We start from the raw sequence: 22,391 nt of genomic DNA on the forward strand, positions 1-22,391 counted from the left end.
TGCGGAGAGGGACTCATAATTGTTGGCCTCCTGAAATTTAGTGGCCGAATTGCGTAGACTGAGTCGTGATCGGCTACGCAAGTCCTCAGATTGGAGCGAGTCCGATCCGAGCATGGTCATTGCAGCGTGGGGTGGAGTCGCATTGAAAATGGACTCCTCCTCGATCTTGCTGGTGGATCCATGAGTCAACAAGTCATCGAGATTGTCAATGAACTCGTCGAGCTCGCTATGAAAACTTGTTGCGAGAGATTTCGGCTTCATGACATCAATGGTGAATTGACGAAAATCGCCCGCGCCGTCTGCGACGCAGACCCACGAGCCGAAAACGAACATCGTGCCCTTGGTGCATGACATTGGTGAACTTGAATGAAGCCATCGAGTTCACCGGTGGACCTTTGATGCGCACCCCTACCTGGCGTGCCAGCTGTCGGTGTTTTACCGCCTGCCACCGAGGGGTATACACGAGGTGGTGAGTTTTAGGTAGGGTGACGCCGAGATCAGGAACTCGAAGGTGCAAGCAACACAAGGTTTAGACAGGTTCGGGCTGCGATGTGCGTAATACCCTACGTCCTGTTTGGTGGTTTGTATTGCCTTGGGTGTTGATATGTTTTGAGGGGGTCCCTGCCCGCCCTTATATATCCGGGAGGACAGGGTTACATGAATCCTAGTCCGACACTAGCCTAGGAATCGTACTCGAGTACAACTCTAGTAGCTTCCTTCTGTATCGGCTAGTCCTACTTCGCATTGGAGTAGAATACAACACAGATAAGGTATAGGACATGTCCTATCCCCTATTCCTGTATGAACTATGTTATGTACACAGTACCGTAGTCCCGGGTCTGACAAATATATTCACTATTTCGCATGAAAATGTATCTTTTGGAAAGAAAAATATTAAATTTTCTAAGTTTTTAATCCAAATGGTCCACATAAGTATAACTGTAGCAATTACACAAGGTAAATAGCTCATAAAATTATGATATATGTCAATATAACTATCCTCCTCTCGCACTAACCAAATCATCAGTGATCTTGTCACGAATGGTATTCATGGTATCCTCATTCTCTACATCTTCACTTCCATCTTCCTGTGTTTGTGCCGGGCCACTTATAGATGGTACCAAGTAATGCTCATCAGCATCATGTCTCTCAAACTCATTATCACGCAAATTGCTATTATGGATAAAATTATGCAAAGCAAAACAAACCATAATTATATGCTTCTGAGTACGAGGTGAGAAACTTGGCATGCTCTTCAAAATACGCCACTTCTGCTTCAAGACTCCAAAGGACCTCTTAATCATATTTTGAAGGGACGAATGCAAGAAATTGAACACCTCATACTTTCCTTGAGGAGGGCCTGTACAATGTCAAAATTCGAGTATGTGATATGTGCTTCCTTTGTAAGGTGCAAGATACCCTATTCAGTTTGGATAACCCAAATTCACGACATAATATTTTCCTATAAAAGTAAGCAAGTGAGGCAAAATAACTTACGTAAAATGAAGGAAATGATGTACCATGCATACCTTTAGGAGGCACAGAAAATAAAGGAAAATTTGCCAATGCATGATTGAGGATACGCGTGTCATGTGCAGCACCTGGCCAACCAGCAACAACAAAGGTAAACCTCATGTCAAAGTCACAAATTGCTAGCACATTCTGAGATGTATATCCGTGACAACATGTGTGGTTAACCATTTCGTCCACTGGCATTACCACTTTCACATGTGAACCATCTATTGCTCCAATTGCACCTTTGAATTATGGCCAAAACCGGTTCTCTCTCACCCTTGCATGGTCTGTAGAAAAAGTAGGATCTTTTGGAATAATATTATCATATTATCTTTACCTAACTTGCGCATACACTTCAACACTTCATGAAACTTCATGTGAACTGTCCAAAGCGACCGAGTGAAACAATTTTCAGCTTGTGAAAATGATTCTGGTTCTCCGACAATCCACAATAATATCGCCAATGACTCAATGGATGAAACATTGTTGGTAGAGGTCAATCCGTTGGTAGAGACTAGCAAGTCCTGAAGTGCCATAAAAATCTCGACGCTCATCCGAAACATCTTATAAAAATACCTTGGACGACCCATGCACCTCATCACCCATCGAATTCCAGTTTATGTCATTTCCCTATAATCACCTTTGTACAAATACCGTTCCTTGTACAACTCCCCCATTTCTCCCATAATAGCAACATGTTGGGCTAGTTCAGCTAGCATCAACAATCTCTTTGGCCTTCTTTGGTGACATCTGCTAATTTTCCATCCATCTACAGAAGAAAAACAACATTTTTTGTTCAACACAACGTAATAATAACATAATAATAAAAACTAATATTTTACATGCCAAATTGGTTTAGATCTTTGAAACATTAAAACATGAAAATAAGAAATCACTAGCATCCATCATGCTCCCTCCTAATCAAATCGAGCCTTCACTCAATTGTTACTAGAGAGCTAAAAACCTCCCTAAAATCTAGCTTCACAATAAGTGAGATTACTGTATCCATTAGAGCAGTTCCTTCTTCCACCCCATATTCTTTCAACATCTTCATAGTCATTGTTATGGTAGGAACATGGTTGGTTGGAGGAGCGGATGATGCTTCAACACTTGTGGAGATCTTCTCTACAGCATTTTCTATCTTTTGACGAGTGCTCTTATACAAACGAAAGAAAGGGCTCTTCTCATCCTTCTCCTCAGCACTAGTGGATGCCCCCTTGAGTTTCCTTTTTTCTGTGTTTCTTGTCTTCTCAACATTCTGTACAGGTTTTGGTACCATATCTTCATCCTCGTCACTTGCATCATCATACGATATATCTCCAGGATATGATGCAGAAGATCCACTAACATGTGCCTTGCCAAACACATAATGCATATCGTCAAGAAACTTTGGGCTTGTTTCCGGAACTTCAAATGAGGGCATTTAATTGCTTTCTCTTTATTGTTGCACATCTGAAATTAAATAAAAAATAAAATCAGCAAAGCACAGTACATAACAAATATTAGTAGAAAATATCAAAGTCAGATTATTCCACTTACATCAAGGTGTTCATCCCACAATTCATCCAAGCAGTCCACAATTTGTTTAGCCTCATCCCATCCAAGTCCAGTTGCAAGATTCTTGAACTCCATAAAAAATGTATAATCTTTTTTCAAAGTATCTATCTTATTCTTCAATTGTTTTTTGGTACGTTTATCTTATTCTGCAAACTTGAATACAAGATTCTTCCAATCGGTAGTAGTGAAAATTCCCAACAGCCTATTCCATGCTTCTATCTCTTCTTTGCATGCATCATACAAATGCCTCAAAAAAACATCACCCCAATCTGCCTTGTCACCCATTCTTGAGCTAAACAAAAATTTTCCAATCAAATTGCATGCAGCATTATTAAGTTGGAATTGGTACACATAAAATATACTTGCTCAAATGCTTGTTCAAATATTATATCATACCTAAACTCTTAATTTCACAGCCACACAAATGACAAGATTGGTCATAAGAATATTAGGAAACTCTTAATCATGAATTTGTGTGAAATACTCATGTGGCGGCGACGGGCGGGGCGGGGCGGTGCCGGGGTGGGCCGGGGTGGCGGCGGGCGGAGTGGGGCATGAGGCGGGGTGGGAGGCGGGATGGGGACGGGAGGCGGGGGTGGGATAGGGCGGGATGGGCACGCGAGGCGTGAGGCGGGGGTGTGACACCCTAGGTGTTAAATATAGCAAGCCAATAGGAAGAATGTTTTGTATGTTTTGAATGGTGTGAAATTTGAGTAAAGTTATGAAAATAAGGGTATTTATGTAATTTTACAAAAGTACAAGTCCTTTTATGCAAGTAGTTGAATTACAAAAGTAACTTTCAAATTTACTAAGGGCTAAAGTGTAATAATGCAAGTAATCATGACAATGCAGGAAAACTTGCAATTAGGTCCAAAATTATAAGAAATTTACCTTAATAAGGACAAAACTTTATTAAGTTTGATTTGAGTGCAAAGTTGTAAAATAAAGCATTGTACTTTAGGTTTTTGAACTTGAACCCTAAAGCAATGTTGTAGGGTATGAAAAATTCTACAACTTCTATTTTGATCATTTTCTCATTAGGCTTTTGGATCAGTGGGAAATTTAAGTTTACAGTGAGGTCCCTGGACTTCTCTATTTTTGTAAACCAGTCCCTCGGACCCCCTTCTCTCTTTCTTCTTCCTCTGGCGCCTCTCCTCTGCTCCTCTATTGCTGCGCCGCCACCCGCCATTTCCGGCCGCCCCTCGCCACCTCCTGTTGCGCTTCACCTCCACGCGTCGCCCCCAGTTCGAGCGCTGCCCTAGCCTCCCCTCCCTGGCCCTCTCTCGCGCTTGCCACGCCCTTCTCCTCTCCTGCGCGAGCTCCCGCCGAACGACACCTCACCGCCGCCGTGGCAAATGCCGGTACCTCCTCCCTCCCCTCACTCCTTCTTGGCTGCCGTGAGCTTCTTCGGTTCAAGCCCTTCCCATTCCTCTCCTTTTCCCTTTGCCGCGCGCACCCCAAGCACCGAGCACCACCGCCGCGCCCTTCCTCCACTCCGGCGACCCCCTGTCCGCCTCCCATTGCCCACTACGTCCCCCTGGGGAACTTCCCCTCACCTCACTGACAGTCCCAGGCCACTCCTCGTGGTCGGATTTCCACCGGAACCACCTCGCCGTCGTTCCCCTCCTTTCCGATGAGCTCCTATCGCTGTCGAACCCCTCCCTCCACTCCTTCTCCATTCAATTCAACCGCACCAATAGCTTCCTCTCCTCCTGTTGCAGCTTCTGGACCGGAGCATTGCCCCACTTCCTTGCCGGAACCTTCTCGCCGACGAGCTCCTCTCCGCCGCCGCCTCGACCGCCATGGGAACCCCACCTCCGGTCATCCCCTCCCCTTCCCAAGACCCCCAGAAGGTGCGCCTTGAGCTCCTGATGCTCGCTGACCACTCCTTCTCCACCCCCCGCCACCCCTCTCGCCGGAATTTGGCCGGCAATGTTCCTGCCCTTCTTCCCCGACGAGCCAAGGGCCTGATTGAAAGGATTTGAAAAGTTCCAAGGGTGTCCCTACAAGATTACAGAGCCCCCCCCCCCAATTCAAAAGCTGTGAACTTCAAAAATGTGTAGAAAATTCAAAAAAATGTCAAACCAGTTGGGTTTGAATCCTTGTATTAAATACTACAACTTTTGTATTGTGATAATGATATAAATATGTGTGTTTTGTACTGCAATTTAATTAGTGGATAATGGGTACTTTAATTAGATCTTTTGATCCATAGCAGTACTGAGGCTCAAATTTGAAACATGAGATGTATGTGCCATAAGTAGAACTGTGTAAAATTTGGAAGCTTAGAACAGCCCTCTAGCTATAATGTTTAAATAACTTTGCTTGATGTTGATGCAAGTTTCATAATTTAATTCCAGATGCACCTCTTCATATTTATGGCTGAAAATTTTTCCTTAGCTTTGTTTCAGCATGAATAATCCTAGTGTAACTTGAGTTATGAATTTAAGTTTAAATTCAAAGATAATTCATGAATAACAGTTCTAGTCCATGCAATATTATGAAAATATTTTTGAGTGTTACTTTTGAATAGTGTAACATGGTCACAAAGTTGCAGCACAAAATCTTGTGTAAAACCTCAGATATAAATATAAATTAGCATAATAGTGCTATATTTGATTATTATGGCAGCACAGTTTCTTTAACGATAAAATTTTGATAAATTTACAGGAGCTAGGTTTGAACCTAACCTTTGCTCAATTAAATATTTAGCTCCAATACTGTAGAGCTTTGCTCTGTAGAAATAGTTCAAGTTCTAGATGCTATTTCTTTAAAATCATTGTTCTGATTTATATACTGCATAAAATGTTCTGAAATTTTTTAGGGTAGATTGATTTCTGTTAGATCTACATATACTAATAATCTGAGTGCTATGTTCTACCTATAGAATAAGGTTTGCTTTTTATACAACTTGATTATTAAGTTAACATAAAAACCAACCCTAGTTGCTTTTTGTAGTTCAACATGTTGCTTAGTGTAGTTAATTAAGTTAGTTTGTACTCGATAAATGACTGCCCAGTAGGAGAGTGGATGCTATGTTTGATGAATACACTATGTCTTCATTGGATTGCAACTTTATTGTGAAATAGAGTAAAAGTCTATGCATCTTCTAAACTGCATCGTTTACATCACATGTAGACTCGACGCTTCTCGCCGACGGAGATTATCAGATTCTCCCTGAACCCGAAGTAGAAGTCTCGGAAGACACCAGGAAGGTCGCCGAAGAATTAACTGAAGCCCCGAACCTGAGTTCGGAAGAATTTATTAACGTCCCTGACCCCGGCCTCGCCAGTGAAGGCAAGCCCCGGACATAAAACCACTACTTTATAACAATGCAGTTCATATATATATATATATCTATTTATGTCCACTTGTGCATTTAAGTTCATAGAAGTTATAATGAAACCCTAGTTGCACATTGTTAGGTACCTATGTATTGAATACAACCTGAATCCGACTAGTGCTACGCTAATAGGACCGGTAGAAGTCGAGTGATTTCCTGTCACTCGCGCGATATAGGAATTGGTTACTTACAATACTGCAATCACTATAAGGATGACGGACGGGGTTACGTGCAGTATCATTGAAAGGAATGATACCCCATCTATGTTGATGAATTTGGTTAAGGTCGTAGTGTGTGGTAGTGGCAATTAAGCGTTTGAAAGTACTAGCCACATGCTGTGAAATATGGTAAGCGGTAAGCCTAGTAACCAATCGGCCCGGGAAGTGGACTCGTCCCCCACCACTCGACTTTTATTGTTTATTTACATGCACCGACATGTGGGAATACATTCTGCAGAGCAGACAGGAATACGATCATACAGTCGCGCTGTAGACGTATGTCCTGCACATTGGATGTGCGTATGGTCCTGCAGTCGCTTGTGGTGGTATTGTTCCACGATCCGGAATGAAAAGCAAACGGTTGCTTTGGAACGATCTATCGGTGTTCCAAGCATGTGAGTTAGGTTTACCTTGCAAGGGTTGAAATTCGATTCAGAATTGTCCGTTTCTCGCGGAGATTGAGACTGCTTAATACTTCTGCCACATAGAGTAATAAGAGCAACTTAATGATGATGAAAGATGATAATTGTTGAGAAAGTTCTACCATGTTTGAGTAGCTATACTTGCTTACTTAGAATGGAGAATCAACTAGAACCTGAAAGCTAAAATTTGGAATTAAGGATCTACTCTTTGTTGCTTTTCAGCTGAAATTAAACGCAGAACCATTATAAGCCTTCATAAGTCTAGTTACATGGCTAAGTATACCATGAGACGGGTAAGCCTTGCTGAGTACTAGAGTACTCAGTCTTGCAATATGACTTTATTTCAGGTAATGTCTCTGAAGACCCTACTCTTACCATGCCATGGCCCTATGCTCTTCTTGATGGTTGGTCCATGGAATGGGACCCGTCCCCGGCCAACACTGATCATACCGAGTGATGTCATGCCAGGTCTTAGCATGATGTCCGTATTGGCGACGTGTATAGTTGTCGTATCTTAAATTCCGCTGCCGTGAACTTGAATCTTTAAACTGGTTTGTAATAATTTCTATCAGTTGGAACTTACGCTACTTTTGAAAACTCTTGTACTATAAATGCATGTGATGTAAAATATGATGGTGATTGTATCTCTGGACTCGCCTTCATGCGAGGTACCTTGTTTGGTCCTGCTTTTGGTGGTTTATTGGGACGTTACTCGACAGGCCAAGGGGTTACACCGTTTGAAGTACGATTGGAGCCCTTGAGAGAGGATTTGCATACTTGAGCCGGTGTAATTCAGGTTGGTTTTGCCACAGGGGTTGGGATAGAACGAACCCTTTTTTTAATAACCAGTGGTAGGTGGGTAATTTTTTACCCCAAAAGCCACTGAAAGCAGGGGGAGAGGTGCTTTTGCATCTGTACTACGGTGAAAGCTGCTTTTGGGAAAAAGCATCTAGGGCATTTAAACCCTTTGGTTGGCTTTTGGCTTTTGCAAAAGCAAAAGCAGGTTGAAAAGCCCAACCAAACACACCCTTAGCTTGGCTGGAAGTTAATTTTTATCTAAAAAATCCCTTTGAATGAGTTATCATTTTGAGAAATTATCTTTTTTTATTCCCCATATTACTACATCCCTTTGATTTTTAAATGAGTGTGATATTTTGATATTTTATTTTTGTATTTTAAAAATTATGTTTAGGTGCCTATGGACAGTTATTTGCTACGGTTGCCAAACATGTCTAGATGCTATTCACGGTTCAAAGCATGTCTAACTTCGTATCATTTTGATATATTTTAAGAATCATGTCAAAAAGCATCTTTATGTGCCTATAGACAATTGTCTAATATGCTTTACAATGTGTCTAGATAAGAGTGACACGTAAAAGTGTGTCAAAATTTGTGTCAATTTGAGACAATTTTAATAGCGTGTTAAAAAATGTTTCTATGGGACTAACAACGTTGTAAGTGTGTCTAATATCGTAACACTTTGCCACATTATTGAAAGCGTGTCAAAAAACATCTTTACATGGTAACATAGAGACGTTTTCAACCACCGTTTCTACTACAATGTATCTAGAGGGGGGGGGTTTCTAGTAGTGTACACCCGTGCCAAAATCATCAAGTCCAGGTTGCAACAGGACCTTGGGACCGAGCTTGTTCGCGTGGCACCTGAACCTGAGGATCAAGCCACAAGGATAGGCCAGCCGGCCTAGACCAGGCCGGCCGGCCCCCTCTGTCACCCGCCTGCTCAGCCCCAACTCCATACGGAGGTTTGCGACCCCTTTATCCTATCCTTTCGTGGTTGTCATTCAAATTCACGCCTTAGTTAATGAAATTAAAATTTGAATGAAACACCTAGAAAGAGATGAAATCTCTACATGTTTATCAAAGGTGCTCAAGTTTATTTCTTATGCAAGTACCTTTATACCTCTAGAACTTTAACTTTATGATAGAATCACTTGATGTTTTGCTTATTAACCTTCATGATACAATAATTTGTGAGTCATGCTCTTTCTGATTCAAAGAATTGGAGAAATTTATTTTGAAAATGCAAAAGTGAGGCAACTCTCATTCATACTCAACCTTGCCAAGTCCTATCCAGAGCCATACACACACATGATATAAGTTTTGAACCCACATAGCCATCTTCTACATTTTGAGCACGATCAAACATCATTACCTCTTGAGACATGTCATGCATCTGAGTACTTTGGTCATACACGTACACGTCCATCGAACAAAGTCCATCAAATGTGGTTCTCAAGCAAGCTCTTTATCCCCCTAAAAGAAAAAAAAAAGAAAGCGAGTGAAAAACCATCTTGCTCGAGTAAAAAGAGAGAGGGGGGGAGATGAAAGAAGCTAGAGTCAAACACCACTCAAGGACAATCATTCGCCACACTCACTTGCACTTGAACAAAGTCTATGATTGGCATGATCTCTTAGAGACAAGTTATTTGGTTTTGCAACATAGATGGAAAACGTATGCATTCTATCCCTACCTTAAGCTCCACAAAAAACCTTTCTAGAGGTAGGTGAGGCTTTGTTAAGAACCTTTGTGAGGATCAAACACCCTGAGCGATTGAGTGACTTGATAAAATGAGAGTATGCCTCCTAAATTTTAAAACTTTGCAAAATTCTCCAAGTTCTGAGGAGTAGGAAGAACCATGCTCTCCATTGACTTGTTCTGAGGATCAATAGGTAAAAGTGAAGGTGCTAGCCACCCGGAATCCAAGATATGAGGGAAAGCTTAGAAATAAAATCTTATGCACACTTTGGTTTCATGATCCCAGACTTTGCTTGATCCTCTAGATCTATTTCAACCCTTTTGCTCGTGACGAGCAAAGTCTAGGTGTGGGACGTGTTGGCGGTTGATTTCTATAATTTTTACCGCCAACATTTCTTCAGATTTTATACTTTCATGGCCATAATCATGCTAAGATCATTTACCCTAATGAGTTCCACTAGTTTAAGTGTTTATTTGATTTTAGGAGCTCACTATACAAAATTCGGCCAAATTGGGGGAAATCCCAGGTAGACCGGCCTCTCCTAGGCTGGCCGGCCTGGCACCGTGGCTTTTCAGGCGAAACTGCACCTGCATTCACACAAACACAAGTCCAAGCCATCTTGACCGGCACATCATCAAGGAAAACATCCTATGGTCGAACGGCTTGAGCCATGGATTGGTGGGTTTGTCACTAGGAAATAGATTACAGCAGCAGGGTCTTACTTTATTTTTCCTATTTGCTCTACTGCATAAAAAGATATGAAACTTTACAGTGGGTTTGTCACTAGGAAATGTACTCTGTATAAAACTTTCAACATCAGAAACTTTATCTAACTTCAAATATGAATCCCACATGATGTCTTGTGTCTAAATATGAACATAGAAAATTTTTGCATGTAAATGAAATGAGAACCCCCCCCCACGTACTTAATGGAGTTAGTTAATATAAATTATACTTGGTAAATGAATGCCTAAGAAAATGTAAATGAAATGTTTTACAACTTAACTTGAGTTTTGTTGGATTACAACTTTATAGTGAAATAATCAATAAATCTTATCATCAAAATAACGTGAACCTATGCATTCATATAGAATCGACGACTCTCGCCGACAGAAGCTACAAGCTGGTGCCGAAGCCTGAGAGTGAGCAGCGTGAAGCTTAGATCAATCTAAATGAAGTCATCGAAAACCTGAACCAAAGTTCGGAAGAGCCCAAGGCTAGCACTACTCAGGAAGGCAAGCCTCGGAGCATAACCCCTACTTTAAAACTTATGCAACTTTTATTTATATATGGTATTATGCATTAAGTTTGTAGGAGTTGTTTGAAACCCTAGTTGCATGATCCTAGGTACCTATGCTATGAACACTAGTTTATGTCAGTCGCCAAATGCCATGCTAATAGGGTTTCGATAAAAGTCGAGTGATTGCCTGTCACTCACGAGATATAGGAGTTGTTTGTTTACTTATGTTGAAATCATAAGGTTGATGGGCGGGGCTATTTATGATATTCATGTTAATGATTGAGGCCGCGTCTATGTAGCGAAACTGGCTAAGATCGCGGTGTGTGGTAGTGGTGGTTAAGTTTTTTAATGTACTCACCACATGCCGAGAATATGGCAATCGGTAAGCTTAAGTACATGATTTGGACCGGCAAGTGGACTTTACCCTCACCCTCTTGACTTTGTTCCCATGGGCACATGGTGAGTGCAAGAGCAGCCACGGCCCGGCTTTGTTCCATGGTTCATGGACCTCTGTACTCAAGGGGGGTGGCTGTGATCCACAATCCAGAAAGAAAGGGAAAAGGTTGTATGGTGACTCGCCTGGGCCCCATGCGTGTGTTTAGGTTTCCCCTTGCAAGGCTAAGAAATTCGATTCGAATCATCCGTTTCTCATAGCCATTGATACCGCTTAACCTTTTTACGATATAGACTAAGATGAGGAACAATGATGAAGATTAATCTTGTTGGATGCTTAATTAATTATTTCCACCATGCGTAATTTGAATAGTTGCTTACCTAGAATGGCTAATCAACTAGAACTTGATGCTAAAACCTGGAAGCAAGGACTCACTCTTAGATATTTTTTGGCAAAAATAACCCCTCAGCCAAAAGCCTTGCATGACTAGGAGTCGGCTAAGTTTATTCCACTAGTCGGGTAAGCCTTGCTGAGTATTAGTATACTCAGCCTTGCTTATGATTTTCTTTTTAGGTGAGACCTTTGAGGATATGGTTGCTAGTTTGACTTGGCCGTGTACTCTTTCTCCTGATTGGTCGGTGGAATGGGACGCGTCCCCGGCCAACAATGATAACGCTGAATGATATCATGTACGGGCTTCATCATGATATCTTGTATCATCGTTAGAACTTTCGCTTATTTTCCGCTGCACTATTAAACTCTAAAAGTACCTTTTTTAATTAATTCAAACTTGGTTTGTAATAGTAATTCATGTTGAACGTTGTGGTGTAAAATTTGTGGATTGTTGTAATCTCTAGACTCACCTTCGTGCGGGTTGTATGTATACATTGTTTTGATCGAAATTTCAGTGGTTGCATTGGGATGTTACCCGACAAACTGTCGTTTTACTCCGTTCTAAGTGTGTGTTAGCTCAAATTGCCTCTATGGTGATGGTTAGTGCACTTAAGCCGGATTAATACAGCCGGTTCTGCTACAGGTGGCATCAGAGCCAAAATGCATACACTAGAGAGTACAACAAGCCTTAAACAAATATTTTCATAAAACTTGACCACAAAAATTGCGTTTGAAAAATACGTTCGTTCGTTAAGGATAACGCCTAGTTCGTAAAGTCCTATGGGATTATGGGAATATGACTAGATGGCTATCTAACTTATGTTTATTATAACTAACTTCCAGCATATTATTTTCTGTGAAAACTTTCTTTTGTGAACAACCGACCTTTAATTTCTGTAACGATGCACTCATCACTAATATAAAAAGGTAAGAATCCTCAGTCAACTGAGAGAGCTTGACCCTCACGTTGGTGACGCGAACCGAACGCTGCCCTCAAGCAGTGTCTTACTTGAGGCACTGCCAATATACCAACTATTTGTTGATTATATTGGGAGTAAAATATGCTGCACGTATGGTGACTTCAATGTACGGACATCCCCTAAGGAAATTTATACGGGAAGTGAATATGTTACTCCAGTAACGTATGAAGCACTGTCCATGCAGTTTTGAACGTATGGATGCCGCTACTATAGTGAGTGGTAATGTATGGGGACGCTTTCGTGAGTGCTGGCATGAAAGGTTCAATTTATATTCTATCAATCTTCTGCAGGTACACTAACCGCCATTACATTAAGCTAAGAACGGTTAGAATTCGGCTAGCTAATATAGGGAGAGCCATAAATTGTGCCATGCCACCGGTGCTAATCCCGTAAGTCCAAAATTATTTGGCAATTGTTTTATTTTGCGAGGATGGATAGAATGTGCATGCATCATGTTACATTGAAGCTGAATAAAATTGGTCGTGAAATGGTTGAGAATGATAAGGTTTACACTTGTGCACGATTATCAATCACATAAGGCTTATCTATAAATCTGTCACTTTGTGCCATATCTAGGAAGATGAATTTATTGGATATAGAAAATAACCTTATCTGTAGAAGTGCACATTGATAAATTTTCTCCTAAACTTTTCTACTACATGCTGTAAAAATTTGGGAATTTTGGATTAGAACACAGTAGGCAACAATAGAAACTTCCACACCTCTGTTTTGTGCCTGTTTGAGCACTTCTGCCACATAAATTTTTAGACCCTCTTAGTAGGAATTTTCTGCAGAAGTGTTCAACATTAAACTTGTTGCTAACTTACTTGATCAGCTACTGTTAAAATTTGGTAATTTTTGGCTGAGTAGATTTTCCCTGGTGATCAAAATACTAGCTTTTTGTCCATTGAAAATCTGGGTAAACAGCAACTGAAGAACGTAAGGATATGACTATCTTAGAGCTTGTTCTAGCCAAAGGGTTAAATAGAAAATTGTGCACAAATATCTTAGAAATATTCTAGTAAAATTTGGGAGTTTTTGGACATCAACTTCTAAATTATGGCTGTTTTAATACACTATTCAGAATCCGGTTACTATCTATCCATCAGTTTTTCGTTGTCTCACCAATTTGATCTTTTGTTTAGATAACAACCTCATCGTCATGGTGGTGGATGAGGACGGATGTGTGCACTCGGAGCGCCTGCACTGGGAGGGTTTCCCCTCCATTTTTTGGGACGTTATGAGCATCACAGGCTATCCCAGTCCTCCCCGCTACGTGGGATGGGAGTTACTCGGCGCCAAGTGCACATGACTCTCGTTCCGCCCCCAGCACACCCGGAGTGTCCCGCCTTGGAGATCGAGGCTATGGGTCACTGCTTTGCTGACACATGGGAGACTGCCGCCATGAGGGCGCTCACCACCTTTTGTGAGCCGCACCCCATGGAGGTCACCTTGGCTCCCATTGGCTTGTTTCCTGCTGTCCAGGATGACGATCCCATGTGGCTTGACAGGATGCAGCACATGGACTACCTAGCGGACTTTCGCAATCAGGAGAGCACCTTGACTTCTGTGCGGTGCATGAATGCACTGTATCGTCTCCAGGGCTCTTCTGAGTCAGAAGCTTGCGCAGGCCACTGACCTTGCTCAGGCCTGCTACATGATGGCAGACACAAGGGATGAGCAGATTCAGGAGGTTACTGAGGAGATTGGAGGTAGGGATGCTACCATTGCCCAACTCGAGGGCCAAATCCAGGAGCATGACATTATTATGGGTGAGAGAGATGCCATGATTGAGTTCTTAGAGGAGCAGATTCACATCCTAAATATTGAGTTAGATGATGCCAATGAGCACATTGCGATGCACCACGCACAGGAGGAAGCTCAGGATGCCCCTCCTGATGTGATGGATGTGGATGGTAATGAGGAGGACCTTGAGGAGATGGAGGGAGTCTCCGACATTGACTACAAGGGTGAGGCCCCATAGCCACCACCAACGGGAGCTCACTCTCCCATGAGCAGCGAGTCGGCCATCAACGGCCTCGGCAACTGTTAGATGATGATCGTTGGAAGACTTTTGCACATACTCCTCGATAGTGTAGCCTAACTTTTGGCAAGTGTTGTAATAGGCTAACTGAGAGTTGAGTACCTCTTTTATAATGAGTGCAGCTCAACCGTATGAACACCCTAATTGTGTAGGCCATGGTTAAGGACTTGGTGGTTTGGTTGTAAATGTTGGATCTGCTGTTGCAGAAAATTGTCTGAATTTTAATCTATGTTTACTTGCATTTATAGGCTGTGTGATACTAGTTCACGACTAGTACTACACATAGTCCATTGAAGGGGCCTCAGTCCCGTACTTCCAGTGACGCTACATTTACCAGTTTTCGAGTAGTACTACACGTAGTCTACTGAAGCAGCATCGCTCCCATACTTCTAGTGACACTGCATATACTAGTTCACGACTAGTACTACGCATAGTCCATTGAAGGGGCCTCAGTCCCGTACTTCCAGTGACGCTACATTTACCAGTTTTCAAGTAGTACTACACGTAGTCTACTGAAGCAGCATCTGTCATAAATTTCATGATCTAGGTGCTCATAAATTTTCAGCATCATTGGATTTTTGTAGTCAGAGTTATAGGCAAAATACTATAGCTTGGTCTGCTGAAAAACAGCCAAAACAGAGAAACAAGAATTAATTTTTCAACCATCGAAACCATCCATTTAGACTCTGAGTTGAGTACCAAGTTGTAGATCATTAAATTTCCTAAGTACTTCTAAAATATGACATGGTTTCGACGAACAGTGTTCTGTCCATAGCAAGTCTATGACCGTTTGAGTTCAAAATTTTTCCGCACTTATCCTATTATGTCACACCCTAAAATATTTTAGGATGTGAATGTCTTTTAGAATATATTCATCCATCTTTAGGGTTTTCGAGAATTTTCCAGATTTTTTGAAAATTATTCTCTTTGTCCGTGGAGCTAAATCCATTTATTGGAAAGCTCTAAAATCTTTTTCATGAGCTCTAAGTATTTTTAGTTGGACTCATCGTGTCCCAAACTATTTTCTGGAAATTTTTCCTAGAATTTTTTTTAATCGTCAGGATATACTTTTTTCGTGGTTTAAAACATTTATCAAGATTTTTCTATATTTATTTTAAGCTTGAAAATATCTTTTGGAAAATGAATTCTTTTTCTTTTGATCTCGAGCTGGATTCAACTCGTTTTGGGTTTAGTCCACCATAAATTCTAGAATCGTGCCACGTGTAAGCTTGAGCTTGACCACTGCCATAATGTCGTCATCTGCCGCGTTTGTTGACAAAAAGTAAATCAAAAGCTTCTCCTTAAGGTACCAAGGCGAACACCCTAGTTTTCACCTTTTGCCTTTCCTTTCCGAAGCTTAATAGCTCATCAAAGCTACCTAACCGACACTCACCGCCGATCACCTTCCTTCACCAAGTTGGTGATATCCAGAAGATTTCCCTAAGGAAGCTCCCAAGTCGTTTCCCTTTCTTTACCTTGTTCTTTTGTTTCTCATTTCTTCTTGTAGGCAGACCAAGCCATTTCGTCACCATCCTCCCTTTTTATTATGTCGTATACGACACCCTAAAATGCCCATTTGAGTTTCCCTATTCTGTATCCTTTCTCCCCAACAAGTCATGCTTGAAGCAATGTCCCATGGCTCGTTTCAGTGTTTTGTGCCCATTCAAGTTTCCCTATTCTGTATCCTTTCTCCCCAACAAGTCATGCTTGAAGCAATGTCCTATGGCTCATTTCAGTCAACTCCGATGACCAGCACTGTCGGTCTAAATCCTAGACCCAAGTTGATCCCCTCAGCCGCCCAGCCTTTTTCCTTCTCTCTTTACCCTTCTCTTTGAGACCTGAATTCTATCCATCGGCCCGAATCAATGTCCGCCCTGCCGAGCGCTCCTCTCTGGCTCTCTACGATGACACGATCCCGCTTTTCATTCCTCCTCTTCCTTTTGTTTTCACCATGACAGCCATACCATGCTATGCTCCGTTTTCCCATGCGTGCGCGCTAGGACTTGTTGACCGAGTTCGGTTTGGACACGCATGCCCGACCTCATCGTACTCACATACGCCACCTACAGGTTAAGCTAGATGCTTGCCATGTGCCGTTTTGGTTTCATTTGAGATGGAATGACCATGTGGTGTGCGCGTCACGCAAACCCGACCCGACCCAATTCAACCCGAGTTGATTTATTATTCCTCCCTCCTTTCCTCTTCTATTTCTCCTTCCGGCCATATTTGTCAATCATCTCAACTTCCTGTGCCAGCCTGCAATACTCCATGTCCTCCTCTCTCTCTCTCACCAATAGTGGGTCCCGATCATGATATCCTTCTCCTTCCCCTTTTCCTTCATATGACCAAGCCCGAGCTGTGTAGGGGAGAGCTAGGACTCCCAGTGCCGCACCCCTCAACTAGGTTAACCCAGCGAGTCCTCCTAGGCCACGCTCATGCCGGACCTGATCTGCCTGGCGCCCAGCACTGGACCTGAGTTCGGATAGCGCACGCCGGCCGCCACCAGCGAGCCTAGACATGCGTGCCACGCCACGGTTCCAAGCGCCGCACCTATAAATCGTGAGCCCGAGCCCTTCCGCGATCCCTGATCCCTTCGCCCCCTCCTGCTCACCCAACGCCGCCAGGATGCAGTGCCGCCCTCCCCCATTCCGCTGCGTCAGCACCCCCTGCACATACGCAGCACGCTCGCCCAGCCGCAGTTCTAGCCCTATAAAATGCAGGCCAATTCATCCCTTCGCCCTTGCTACAAGCGCTCCCACCCCGGCACGTTTCCTGCACAGCCGCCTCCTCGCGTGCACCCTCTGCTCGCCCCCTCGCGCCTCTACCCTGCACAGCACCACCAGGGGCCGAGCAGACTGCCACCGCGCAGCTCCACGGTGCCAAGCCGCACCTGCTCTGCATCCTCCCGACCGTGTGCCTAGGCCTCCCCTGAGCTGCACGCCAGCCCTGCTCGCCTCGCCCCCCTGCTGCTCCAGCCGCTCCTCAACCAGCGTCGCTGCCCAGTTCTGCTTGTGAAGGAAATAGACTGCCGCCGCAACTTCACCGGCGAAATCCCATCGCCACGGTGCATCCCCGCCTCCAGTAAGACACAAAATGGAGTGCCCTCGATCTCCTGTTTCTTTTCCCCCGCTACCAAAGCCTATCATGCCATAAATCACTGGGAATCTGGCAAACAGTACCCGCAGGTCCTCCATGGGGGCTGTTCTGAGCTTTTTGCAGATTAGCCCCCAAGGGATCTTGAAATTTCAGCTGCTTTTCTTGTGTCTTGCAAATATCGCAGGAAACCCCTAGTAGATTGCATATCTTTTCAACCTAGCCTCACCCGTGGTCTTTTATGGATGTAACCCTAGCTCTCGATTTATTTGCGAGCACTATTTTCTATGTCTTGCCAAAATCAGCAGCTAGCTCTTCACGTCTACATTTAATCGCGTCTAGGTCCGTGCAACCTTGTTTCTTCCATAGTTTCCACGTTTTAGATCCGTTTTGATCCGTTCTTTTACGTTAGTCTTCTAAAATCCTAAGCTTTACTTCTGTAGTGTTGTGTATCACAGTTCCTGTTTTAAAATTAAATATAGATTTAATTTGATTAATGTTCTCTCATCTAGTTTTTATATTTAAAATCCAATTAGATCTATACTCTGGTTTTCATAATTAATGTAACTTGATTAATATCAACTCAAATGTGTTTGTAATTTATTTTTTTAGTTGAACACGAACCATAAAGTTTGATGCTTACATGTTTTCACCGGTTTATTTTCTAATTAATTGTTTAATTAGTGTAATTTTGTACATAGACAACTATAAATAAAATTGGACTAAGTTCAATATGAATACACAATTGAATTTCAGTTCAGCTTATCACCCTCAGACTAATGGTCAGACAGAAAGAACCAATCAGATTTTGGGACAAGAGTCTGCCATATGATGAGTTCTCATACAACAACAGCTTCTAGGTGAGTCTCAAGATGTCGCCCTTTGAGGCTTTGTATGGCAGAAAGTGCAGAACACCTTTACATTGGAGCAAAACATGTGAAAGTCAAGTGTTTGGGCCAGAAATCCTGAAGGATGCAGAGCAGCAAGTTCAGATCATCAGAGAGAACCTTAGGATAGCACGGTCCAGGCAGAAGAGTTATATAGAGAATTGGAGTTTGAGGTTGGTGACTATATTTATTTGAAAGTCTCGCCGATTCGAGGTCTGTGCAGGTTCAAAGTCAAAGGAAAGCTGTCACCAGGTACATTGGTCCGTTTCAAGTACTTGAAAGAAGAGGTGATGTAGCATATCAGTTGGAGTTACCAGCTTGGCTCTCAGATGTGCATGATATGTTCCATATCTCTTAGCTGAAAAAGTGTTTGCGAGTGCTTGAAGAATAGCTTCCCCTTGATGAACTCAATGTGCAGGATGATCTGACTTACACAGTGTATCCAACCAAGATCATAGAGACAACAAAAAGAATCACCAGGAACAAGGTCATCAAGATGTGTAAGGTTCAGTAGAGTCATCATTCAGAAGATGAGGCAACTTGGGAACGAGAGGACGAATTGAAGGCCAAATTTCCCCAACTCTTCTCAAATCCATCCGAATCTCGAGGACAAAATTCATTTTAAGGGGGGTAGGTTTGTAACACCCTAAATTTTACCCTTAGAAGTATCTAGTTTATTTCTATAAATTTCAAGGTTCAAAAGTTCAACTTGGCAATATTTAAAACTCATCATAGGCTCCAATTTGATTTGTTGTATTCACGCTGATGCATATATTATTTTTATATGATTGTGGTTGAGCTCCAGTTGTTCCCAAAATTTTTTCTAAATTTTTCTAGGTTAAATTCTATTTTTCATGCTTTCGTTTATGTGAATTTATCTCTTTTTCTGGCAAAGGAAAACTCCTTTGCTTTTCCTTCCCCTTTTCCTTTCTCTTTTCTTCCTTTTCTTCTTCTCTTTTTCCTCACCTGGGCCGCCGGCGACCTTCTTCCCGCCGGCCCGACCTCCTTCCCCTCTTCTCTTTGTTTTCAGCCCAGCTCAGCTCATTCCTGCGCCTCCTCTCCCTCTCTCTCTCCCTCTCCCTTTGCTTCGCTTCTCTCACACTGACGAGCGAGCCGTGCCCATCATCCTTCTCCTCCGGCCAAGTCTGGCTTGGACCTGAGCCAGCGCTAGGCCCATTGAGCGTGCACGTCGAGGGCGACTCCATCCCGCACACGCACCCTTTTCTCCCCCTGAGACCTGACCCCACGTCCCTACCCTACCATCACGCGCCGCCTTTCTCTCGCCACGCGTGCAGGCCCTGCAGCCGCCGCCATCTTCGAATCGTTGCGCACTACCATGCCGTTGATCCGCCGCTGCAGCCCCTCTCCGGCTGCACCTTCCCCGCAACAAGCTTGCGGGTGTTCAATGGGTGCTTCCCACCCTTTTTCCCTAAGTGTTGGTGCTCCGAACCGCCTCCCCGTGCTCCCAGAATTCGTTCGCCGCACATGGACATTGTCGACCGCGACCGGTGTCTTTTCACCGCCCGTGCCCCCTAGACATCTTCCCCTCACCACCTTCTCCTTTTTCCCCTAGCAGCGTGTTTTTCTTTAGCACTGGAGCACGAATTCAGGCGCGCTCCTGTGAACCGCTGCCGCACGGTCAGGTAGCGGCGCCCGCTCCGATGTCCCGCCGCCGGCCAGACCCTCATCGCCGCTTCCTAACCGCCCGACTCGGGGCTAACGGCCTGGATCGGATCTATCCCAAGTCAGCCAAGTCAATCACCAGTCAGCCCTGGTGATTTTGCGGAAACACCCCCATGTTTTGCCAAAATCAAACCGCCGTCCATATCTATTCAAAACTAATTCTACTTTGGTCATGTTTCTTTCTTTTGGACCCATGAGCTTTTCAAGTTTAGAACCCGCTGCCCCTAGTTGAGGTTTTAACATGTTAGCCCTCATGTTTTTATAAAATTATGTTTTAGCCCTTGGTTTCTTTCTATTTAGCCCTTTTTGCTAGTTTTTCTCGCGTTTAAGCCCCTGTAGAGCTGTTTTTAGCGTACTTTAGCATTTTAAATATTATTTAAGCGTTCTTGGTACCGTTTTGATCGTTGTAGCATTTAGAACTAGTTTCTTAGCCTTTTGTCTCTGTTTTTTATGATTGGTGTACTATTTTAATTTATTTATATTTTTTTGCTTGTATGTACTTGTGTGGCTTTTGCATTTAGACTGAAGGCAAGTATATTCCTTGATCATATTTCATCCCAATAACCTTTAGTTATCTTTACGCTTGCATGCATTAACTTGACGGGTTCCTACTTTATCCCTATTGCTTATCCATGTCCTTGAAAGCTGGGTAATGAATTTAAATAATGGGTAGATTTCTTAGTTGCTAAACTATAATTATGGGTGGTTTATGAAAACAATGTTGATACATGTTTTACATCTTTTGGAACCGCTGAGATAAATTGATGTTAATGATTAACTTAAACCATGGAGAACCATCAGAGAAAATAATGCAACCACAAGAACTATATGGCTCTTTTCTTAGCTAAGTAATTAGATATCTCTAACTTGTTGGCGGTCATTTCAACACAAGAGGGGGGACTGTGATGAGGTGTTCGCTGCCTGCCAAGGTTGTACGCATGGCTATGGTCATGCCTTGCGGGAGGTTCACTCACGCAGCCGCTGAAACCTTAGCGGGCCACTGACTTGGTGGAGCATCTTTGGAAAGGCTTCGTAGTGAATTCCTGCTACTCACCTCGGAAGTGTTTAAGGGTCCTGCAAACCCGGGCATTAAGGGAGACACGACTTGTGGGTAAAATGTGCAACCTCTGCATAGTGTAAAACTGATATATCAGTCATGCTCATGGTCAAGAGCGGCTCAAACCCTTACATGAATTAATTACATGGAACTTGTGTTTTATTCAGTTGTTTAATGCTTTCATGATTATTTTAATACTCAATTATCTTGTTTTCCCATAAATATGGGCAATATACACTCATGTTTCATAAGTAGGTTGTTTAATGTTCAACTGTTCGTTAAAATGCTTACCGCTTTATTTAGCCAACCTTTATCCTTGTGTAAGCCTTGCATGTCATTTATTTTCCTAATATACTTGCTGAGTACCAACCATAAGTGTACCGACTCTTGCTAAACAACGCTGCTCAGAACAAGATCAATTTGAGAAGTTTCCGGAGGATATTCAGGAGTATTAGGCGTATGTTTACCTAGTCAGCTACCTATGGAGTTTTTGTTCTTTCCGCTGCAAGAATAAATGTGATACTGAAACACTTATTTATTATATTCTTGAACTGTGTGGTTATAATAAATGACTATGATACTGTATGATATTGCTTCTGTTATTCACTTTCATCATCATATGTGTGTAATTTTGATCCTGGAGCAACTATGATTAATTGCTCGATTTATAGTGTTGAGGAAGCTTGACGGTACTTAAAGGAGTGAGCTGAAGGAGGTTGGCATGAATCTAGGTTTGACCGAACCTAGGACGCATTGCCTCTTGACTTTGACGCTCCTAATTGTTTCCTATAGTTGGTTAGCTCCTGTCCGAGGTGGTTGAGTTGGCGTTCAGACCAACTAAGGTTCAGCCGAACCCAATGAGTTCATCCGAACTCTACTTAGGGCCGTGAGAATTTGTTTCACCGCCTTTGCACGTGAACAGCTTGTGATGCATCCTCAAGTGATGGGTACACAGGTGAGTTCGGTTGTTCTTCTTTATTTTGTGGGCCCATGAATCCATGGGTGATTTCCGAGAGTCCTCGGATCAAACCGCCTTCGAATCAATACCAGTAGATTTTAAGGTTGAT

The sequence above is a fragment of the Panicum hallii genome, chromosome 9 (assembly GCF_002211085.1).
Source record: "Panicum hallii strain FIL2 chromosome 9, PHallii_v3.1, whole genome shotgun sequence".
Classification (NCBI taxonomy): Eukaryota; Viridiplantae; Streptophyta; class Magnoliopsida; order Poales; family Poaceae; genus Panicum; species Panicum hallii.